Here is an 8,266-nt window from a genome sequence, read left to right as displayed (position 1 = left end):
AGAGGTGGGTACAAGCTGAATATGCGTATGAAATCAGGAAGGACTTAGGAAGAAAAGGAGCAATATTATATGCACACTAGCTTTATTAAGGAAAGGAAATAAATCTAGGGGTGTTTCAGAGTCAACATTCCCGCTTTTGAGATTGATATCAGGGAGGATGACCATATCTTTTCACAGATGACTTGATGATATAAGCTATTTGTCTGATCCAGAAAGACATTTCTTATACTCTCCAGCTCTTGCAATTGGAGTAGACACTGAGCAGCCAAAACATCTGGGTCTATTGTGTTTGGCTGTGTGGAATGGTGTCTTAGAGAAGATAGGGCCTAAGTTCTGAAGGCATTCTGGATGTGTTTCTTTCCTTTCTGGATGAAAGCCAAAGATGCTGCTAGACTGACTACTGAGTTATCTTGGTAATCTTTCCCATTCTTCTTCAATGCAGGATTTATAAGACATTGCTCTTTGGGTCTAGGTGTCATTTTGGGATCATATCATGATAACTCTGTGTGTGTGTGCTGGGAGGGCAAAGTTGCAGAGCAATTACTCAGCTGTCTTGGGGAAAGAAGCAATTACCAGAACACGTTTTAGCCCTGCTTGTCAGAGTGAGTTTCACTTGGGCACAAGGAAAGCATTAACTTGGGCAGTGTCCCTTTTTGGAGGCTTAATTTAGTTTTTCTTCCCTTTAATTGTGTGATTTCAGTATTTTAGCCACAATGCCTAGGGTGTAAGAACCTTTAAACGGCTCTTTATTATGAAGCAGGGCATAGGTTTTTGAAGAAGAATGAACAGGGACCTGCATAATTTATAGGAAAACTGCATGATAGACTTCTTCTTTACAAAGAACATTGGGGTTACATTGGCACAAGCCAAATACCTTTTAATGAATAGTCAGTAATCAGCAGCAGCTACAGTAAATGCTTGAATTTTTTTCTTTTATGTGCTATGAGTACATAAATTAAGCATCTGATTCCGATTGCTGTCGTGAATGCACACGCCTATTGCTACCCACCCGCACTGCTCCGATCCCCTGCATCAGCTCATGCTCAGTTTAGAGCAGTGTGAAAAATGGAGGGCAGATCTCTTTTAATATTTTCAATTTCCATCCACTTTAAATGCTATAATGGAAAAAGAATGTTGACAATACACTCCACTTTTTTTTGGGGTCTAGATCACAGTTTGCTTTTTAAGACTGCAGTATTATGTTCTAGAATGTTAGAAAAAGAGTTTATATTCTTTTTATATATATATATATTCAAGAGCCATTAATATAAATTGAATTGCCAAGGTGTCTTTTTTTTTTAAAGCAAAGCTTTATCTAAATTGTAAGCTTTCAATTTGCTCATTTCTCTAAGATTTTGCACATGTTATTTTCATCACTTGGAATATATCCTCCTTTTTTCTATTCTCTGCTTCTCAGTATTTCTAATTTTAACAAAACCCCAAACAAATGCTTCAGGAAATTATTCTTTTCTAATGTCATCTACAGCCCATCCTGTTCACTTATCTCTCAGTGGTTCCTTAGCCTCTGTGAAGTTAATGTGAACAGATGGTTATTAATTTATAACCAGGATCCTTTCTAAAGGTTTAGAATATTTTTAAAAATCTGTACATATTTTCTAATTTCAACAATATTATAGTTGGTAGTTATGGTTCTAGGCCAAGCAACGAAGTCTGTTTATCCCAAAGTATGGATTAAGTACAAATATTTAAAAAGCAGCATCAGAACATATTATTGTAATTTTGACAATAAGATATTAGAGCTTCATATGTGCCAGGTACTGTTTTAAGTCCCTCACAAGTACTAATTAATTTACTTTTCACAATATTACTGTAAGGTAAATAGTATGATTTTGTCTATTTTACAGAGGTAGAAACTGAGGCGCAAGGAGGTGTAAGTAACTTCTCAAATTTGCCGAGCTAAGTGGTAGAGCCTAGGAGCTTAACACAAAATCCTGTGATTTTTAACAGCAGTGTTAACGGTTTTTAAATTTTTTTGACTTTGGTAATAGAAGTATAGAAGAAAAAAAGCCTATAAGATGACTTTAGTAAGTATATTCAGAAGATAACTCTGGGACCTGTTAATACTTTTTAGATAACAAGAAGGAAGAAAAAACTTCATAAATGTGGGATATGTTAGTTTCCTCAAAGGCCCACTAGGTGGCAGTGTTGTATGCTACAGCTTTGTGGCTTAGCCGGCTTAACCCAGGGCCTGGGGTTTGTAGGGGGAAGTGAAAGTGAAAAATACGTGTGGAGTGTTTATTGTTCAGTTGTCATAACTTGGAGAATGCCTTATTAATGGTTCTCACTTGCTGTTATCCTTAACTTTTTTGAACTTATGTTTTCCCTTTAACCCAGTAAATTACAGTATTTTAGGACAGAGAATATTTTGTCTTTCCACAGCTCCTGCAGTTGAGTTTCTCATATTCGGAAAATGGCAGAAGTCATTCCTACAGAGTGCAGAAGCTAAACCTTGCCATGGGAGAAACACCTTCCTGATCAAAGTATTTCCTCAGCCAAGTAAGTTTCTTACTCCATCTCAAGTAGCAATCTGAACATCATAGCCACTCAGTTAGTATTGTTGAATACATGTCATACAGCATTTGGAATCCTGATTTTTACATAAGCACAGTGATTTTGTAGTTTAAGTTTGAAAAGTATCCATTTGTCATTCCATCAGCCAAAGAAAGTGACTTTTGCTGCTCTTTTGTATTTCATTGTAACTGCCTGAGGAGGGAGCAATATTGAATTTAGGAAACCCAAGAGAAGATTTGGGTAGAATGTAAACACTGTGGAGAAGTGAAGTGTTTAGCTTTGCATTAGGTAAGCAGAATTTCAGCAAGTCAGGATCAGCAAATTTGTGCGATGTTCTGGTAAGCCACTTCCCTTCTGCAGCCCACTCATTAATTTTCGGAAGCCTGACAGAATGGCTAAAAGGATGATCAATTTCAAGTGTCACTCCTGGTGTGCTTTTTGCCTTATGTAAAAGGAGTTCCTGACAAGTAACCCTGTTAGTGCCCTCAAAATGTCTTGTATTATTAAATATTGGAAGTAAGCTGAAATAATGAAACTAGCTTTTTTTTGGTCACCAGAGTGGATGGTTTAGGAGATGATGAGATTAGTGTCTATTACTGACTATTATGTGGGCTTACTTAAGCACTCAAACCAGCAAAACCTTGAGAGAAATGGACATATTTCAGGAGAACTACTTTTCTTTGATGAATTTGTTTGGAGCAAATGGAATATCTCTACTCATTTTCCAAGTGATTGCATAACATTGTTACCTAGTAGATAAAATCCTCTCTTTCTTCCTCCTCCTCCCTATCCATTTTTATTCTAATATTTTGCTTTAATCCAGGGTGGGTAACTGGTGTCACTGGAGCCCCTGAGCTGTCCCTGAGGGAGTTGTAGGTGGCACTGGAGGTGTCTCTCTACCAGAAGGATAGTGTCTTTCTCTCCTTGTGTTTGCTTCTGTCTTTTTCCTTACTCAGGTATTTTTTCCCTTCTTTCCTGGATGTCACATTTTTCTCCTTTTCCTTTTGATAACACCCTCTATCCTTAAATCTTTAGGCCAAATCATAGGCAGTGTTGGCCATTTTGATACATGTTGGCACTAAACCATTTGCCGATCTTGATCTTAATTCCTTTTATATTCTAATATTTGGTGAACTGATTTTATTTCCAATGTGCTTGGTGAAAAAAGCGGAGAAAGTTATTGTAGAACCCAGGTGCAGAATCTCTACTGCAAAGATGTGGAAGATTCTAAGAAAGATAGAGCCTTATGGTCAGACAAACATTGCATGGCCCTGTATGTGGGTAGGTAGTGGCAGACATAAGTGCCTGCCCACAGGGGCCAGGTGGTTAAAGCAAGTAAGTGGCATGGACCTTGTAAGAATGGAGAAGAATGAAAGAGCATGTAGGCCATTCAAAGCGGGGCAGCTGCTGCTCAATCTCCATGGCTTCTGCCATGTAGATGCATGCAATCCACAGGACTTTAACTTGGAGTGATGCTAATATATATATATATATATATATATATATATATATATATATATATATATATATATATATAATATATATACCAGACAATATGCCCACTACATACATAATAAATAAATAAATAAATAAATAAATAAATAAATATATATATATATATATATATATATATATATATATATATATATATATATATATATATATATATATAATGTATTTTCCTGGGGAAGAAACAAAGAAAGATAGGGAGAAGAAAAGAAAGAAAAGAAAAAAAGAAAAGAAAAGGAAAAGAAAAAGGTGTTTGCAGGCCCAGAGTACCATAGGCAGCTTATTTGCCTTTATGCCTGCCATAAATACTATGAGTTCTGGAGATAGAATATTGTAATTTTGTTACACCTGGGAATCTTAATGTTACCACAGTGTTCCGGCAGAAGTTTGAGCACAGTTTTCTAGATGAATGTTCATCCACTCAATTAAAACTCTGCAACTTATCAGAATGTGAAATTCTGAACTAAGACTGGAAACAATAAACTGATTAATTAAACAACATCACCTACTGTTAAAATACTAAGAGTTATTAATTTATAAAGCTAATTGGATTGGAATCCAGCTAAACTCAAGCCAGAGTTACATTCTTTTTTAAAAAAAATATTTTTTTATTATATTATGTTAGTCACCATGCAGTACATCCCTGGTTTTTGATGTAAAGTTCGATGATTCATTAGTTACGTATAACACCCAGTGCACCATGCAATACGTGCCCTCCTTACTACCCATCACCAGTCTATCCCATTCCCCTACCCCCCTCCCCTCTGAAGCCCTCAGTTTGTTTCTCAGATTGCTCTTTTCTTTTAGAAAATATCAAAAACCACGAGATGATATTTTTATGGTGACAGTTCTTAACGATCCATTCAGGTCTTCAATAGAAGCCTTTATTAGAATAATGGTATTTGAAAGAATTAAGTGTAACAGGCCAACTTCATGGAATTGACTCAGAGTGCATTAGAGAAGGAATTTATAAAGGACTTTTAAAAACACAGCCTTTATTCCATATATACTAATATATAATAGTCTCATAATAATGTTTTTTTTTAAATTTTGTTTTCTGCAATGTTGTCTGAAATACAGATTTGACAAACTGAGTTGTTTTCAATACTTTGAGGCAGTTAAGAATTATTTCCTTTGTCTTAATAGAGCTGTCAGGCTGTTTATAATCATGTTGGCTTTGATGTCTATCAAGAATCGACACACAAAGAGAAGGTTGGGAGGCCTGTTTGACATGACACTCCCCCATAGATGTAAAGTGACTGACTTACCCAAGTGGAAGAGCGTGTAGAGACAGTGTGACATGAAGTAAAGGATGCTTGGTCGTCTAGTCTGAATGCCCATGGATATTTGGGCATTGCACTGTGAACACTTCCTCTCAGATGTTTGTCTTCAAGGAGGGTCTTAGGGTGCAGGGGCTCTTCCTTTCATAACCTATGTTACAATAACCTCAAACAGACCGGTGAGTCATTTCAGTTTTCCTCTTTGGTAAGTTTCCTCTAGCTGTTACCCAGCCTCCTGAAACTGTGCGGGCTGCTGAGTTTCTTGGGAGTTCTGAGCACACCCTGGGTCCCGTGTTCATAACAGGAAGGGTCAACTGCAGCTTAATCCCCAATACTGAGCATTGTCAGAATGCTAATCCCCACCCACTGTGGGCTCTCAGCAAAATTAAATAACTCCCAGGAGCAGTGCTGAGCCCTTACACAGGACTCTGGAGGCCCATAGGTGTCAAGATTAGTCTCCTGTGGCAGCTGGCTGGGGAATCCTGAAACCACCTGCCTTTTAGCCACAGCTGTGAGGAGCCAGGCTCTATGGGATGTCCCCACTTTCCAGCTCACCGCGGCTACTGGCCTTGAGCAGATGCCTCTCAGAACGGGTGACTTTTACCTCCTTCGGCTCTGTCAGTCATGCATTCCACCTAGTGACCTTTCCTTCATGTCTTTTTACTTGGTGCCCATTTACGGGTGCAAACAGTGTCTTATTATCAGTTCCTGTGCTTTGTGTTTTGCCAGCCTTGTGTCAGGCTACAGTCTGTCAGCAGCCTGTCACCTGCAGTTCAAAACCAACACTCCTGCTCATTTTGCCTGCACACATCTCTCTGTCTGCCAGTAGATGGAGGCTCAGTGCCACGCTCAAGGTGCCATTGTGTGGCGCAAAGGGAGACAGGGTTAGAAGAGCCTCTGAACTCAATCCCTGTCAAAGATTATGTCTTTATGATGCAGTTTCATCCAGGCTTTGCTATTTGGCTTGTAGTTTTTCACTACATGCCTCTCACCCTTCTTGTCACTTATCCACATGCCCACCAGAGAGAACCGTGCTAACTATGAAGTGGGATTTTAATTTGAGCAACTTGAAAGGTGAAGGTTAGGGGCAATACCGATGCAGTGAGTGGGAGGAATAAGCAATTGCAATTCAGTTGCCACCCATACACCTCTGTGGGGAAGATGATAAACAATTGGCTTGGGAGAAACAGTTATAAGGCTCCTTTGAGGGTTTATACAAGAGAAGAAATAATCTATTTTGTTTTGGGTAAGGCACATTGCTTCTGAAGCTGGTTGGTCTTGTCATTTGACTATACTTTCTTCTCTTCAAATGTTTCATTTCTCTATCTCTCTTTTTTCTTACTAGATGTAGAAACCTACTTCCTACCTTAATGGCACTGAATTGAGTAAAGCTGCATTTCCCTGATAGTAAAAAAGTATGCAACATAACATATTGCAGGCCAATATGTCTGTGATGTGCATATTTTTCATCCCTGGACTTCTCTTTCTGTGAGCAATGGGTGAACACACACACACACACACACACACACACACACACCTCCATAACAATCTCTTTGTCATATCTGCCTAGATAGGTAATGTCTTACGTAAATAAAGTCTCTAATTAATTTTTATGACCTACACAGGCTTCTGTAATTCTTTTCCTCAGCACCATTGTGTACAGAGTTAACACAATATTAAAGTTCTTTTAATAATTTTTATTCTTTAATCTGCTATCCTATTTCTAATCTGTAACACTTTAAAAATCTATTTTTTTCTTTTGAAACCTTTTTTCCACTTAAACTGAAAATTTTATAATTAGGTGGTGGGATAAAATCAGTAAAATAAAAAAGAATCTCTCAAGATTTAACTTCCTATATGCTATCTTTGAATAGCAATTTGCAAGGTGCCTGAGAATGCATGGCCCGAGAAGTTGTTTGGACTGCACTTTTCTCAATAATTGAAGTAATAGTTCATGTGTGGACGCAGATTATAAAGTTCTGTAATAGTTCCCATTTGTTCATATTTTTATCCTTGCTGCCAGCATCTGCTTTATTTTCTGACTGCATTTGTAAGTATTCTCTAGAAGCTGTATGAGAATTTAACCTTCTCTCTTCCAGAGGATAAGCTGTATGAGAATTTAACCTTCTCTCTTCCAGAGGACAAGAAAATGCTAATAGATGAGACTCTTACGGGGTCTTTTTGCATCTTCCCATTTTCCCACCAAACTGTGCATTTTATCCTGTTTCAGTCTTATGATTCACATGGAGTAAGGACACAATTTCATTAGTATTACATCAGCCAGGTATGTGCACCAACAGGCATGTGCTTTTTACACCTAGAGGAATTCTCACTGCTCATTGCAGAGAATGTCTTTTTAAAATTTCCTGGTAGTAGGATTTTTATTATATTTTAGTCTGGAAACACAAGCATTCCTTTGGGTTCTTCTTTTGCGTGTGCAGCCAAAGCAAGTCTCTAGAAGTCAGAAGCTGTGTCTTCCCTTGGCTTTGTTATGGGTAAATTGTGGAGGTTTCTCGTTACATTGTGCACTTGGCGTCATCTATACAGATGTGACAGACCTTTCCACTTAGTTATAGGATGTGTTTCCGAAGACAAATTAAATCTTTTCCACTGAGAGCAGAGAGATCTTTTTCTTCCCCCCAGCCAGAGAAGATCTAGTTAGCTTATGTTAATAACAGAATCCCCCATGTTATGGCATGACTTTCTCACTGTGTATCTTCTGAAATACTGCTCACATGACTGGGTATAATCGGGAAGTGTGTGGTATGCTTAAATAGCCCTAATTTATGTTGGGGCAGCTTGGAGCCAGAAGCTTCAGAAAATATGTGTAAGAATCTCTCCTATTTCTGTTATTTTAAACAGTTTGATATGCACATTTCCCCAGAATTTGATACCATACTCCACCCCCTAAATATCCACTAAATATTCTGTTTTGTAAGTACATT

At 37.9% G+C, this 8,266-nt stretch overlaps 1 pseudogene; it reads right to left on the bottom strand.

Moving 5' to 3' along the window:
* Positions 1 to 2,373: 2,373 nt before the first annotated feature.
* Positions 2,374 to 2,525, bottom strand: LOC121105958 (annotated as a pseudogene).
* Positions 2,526 to 8,266: the final 5,741 nt, after the last annotated feature.

Source organism: Ursus maritimus, unplaced genomic scaffold (assembly GCF_017311325.1).
Source record: "Ursus maritimus isolate PB19 unplaced genomic scaffold, ASM1731132v1 scaffold_3, whole genome shotgun sequence".
NCBI classification, from domain to species: Eukaryota; Metazoa; Chordata; class Mammalia; order Carnivora; family Ursidae; genus Ursus; species Ursus maritimus.
The sequence above is the reverse complement of the archived record's forward strand: the minus strand, read 5'-3'. Positions and strand labels throughout refer to the sequence as shown.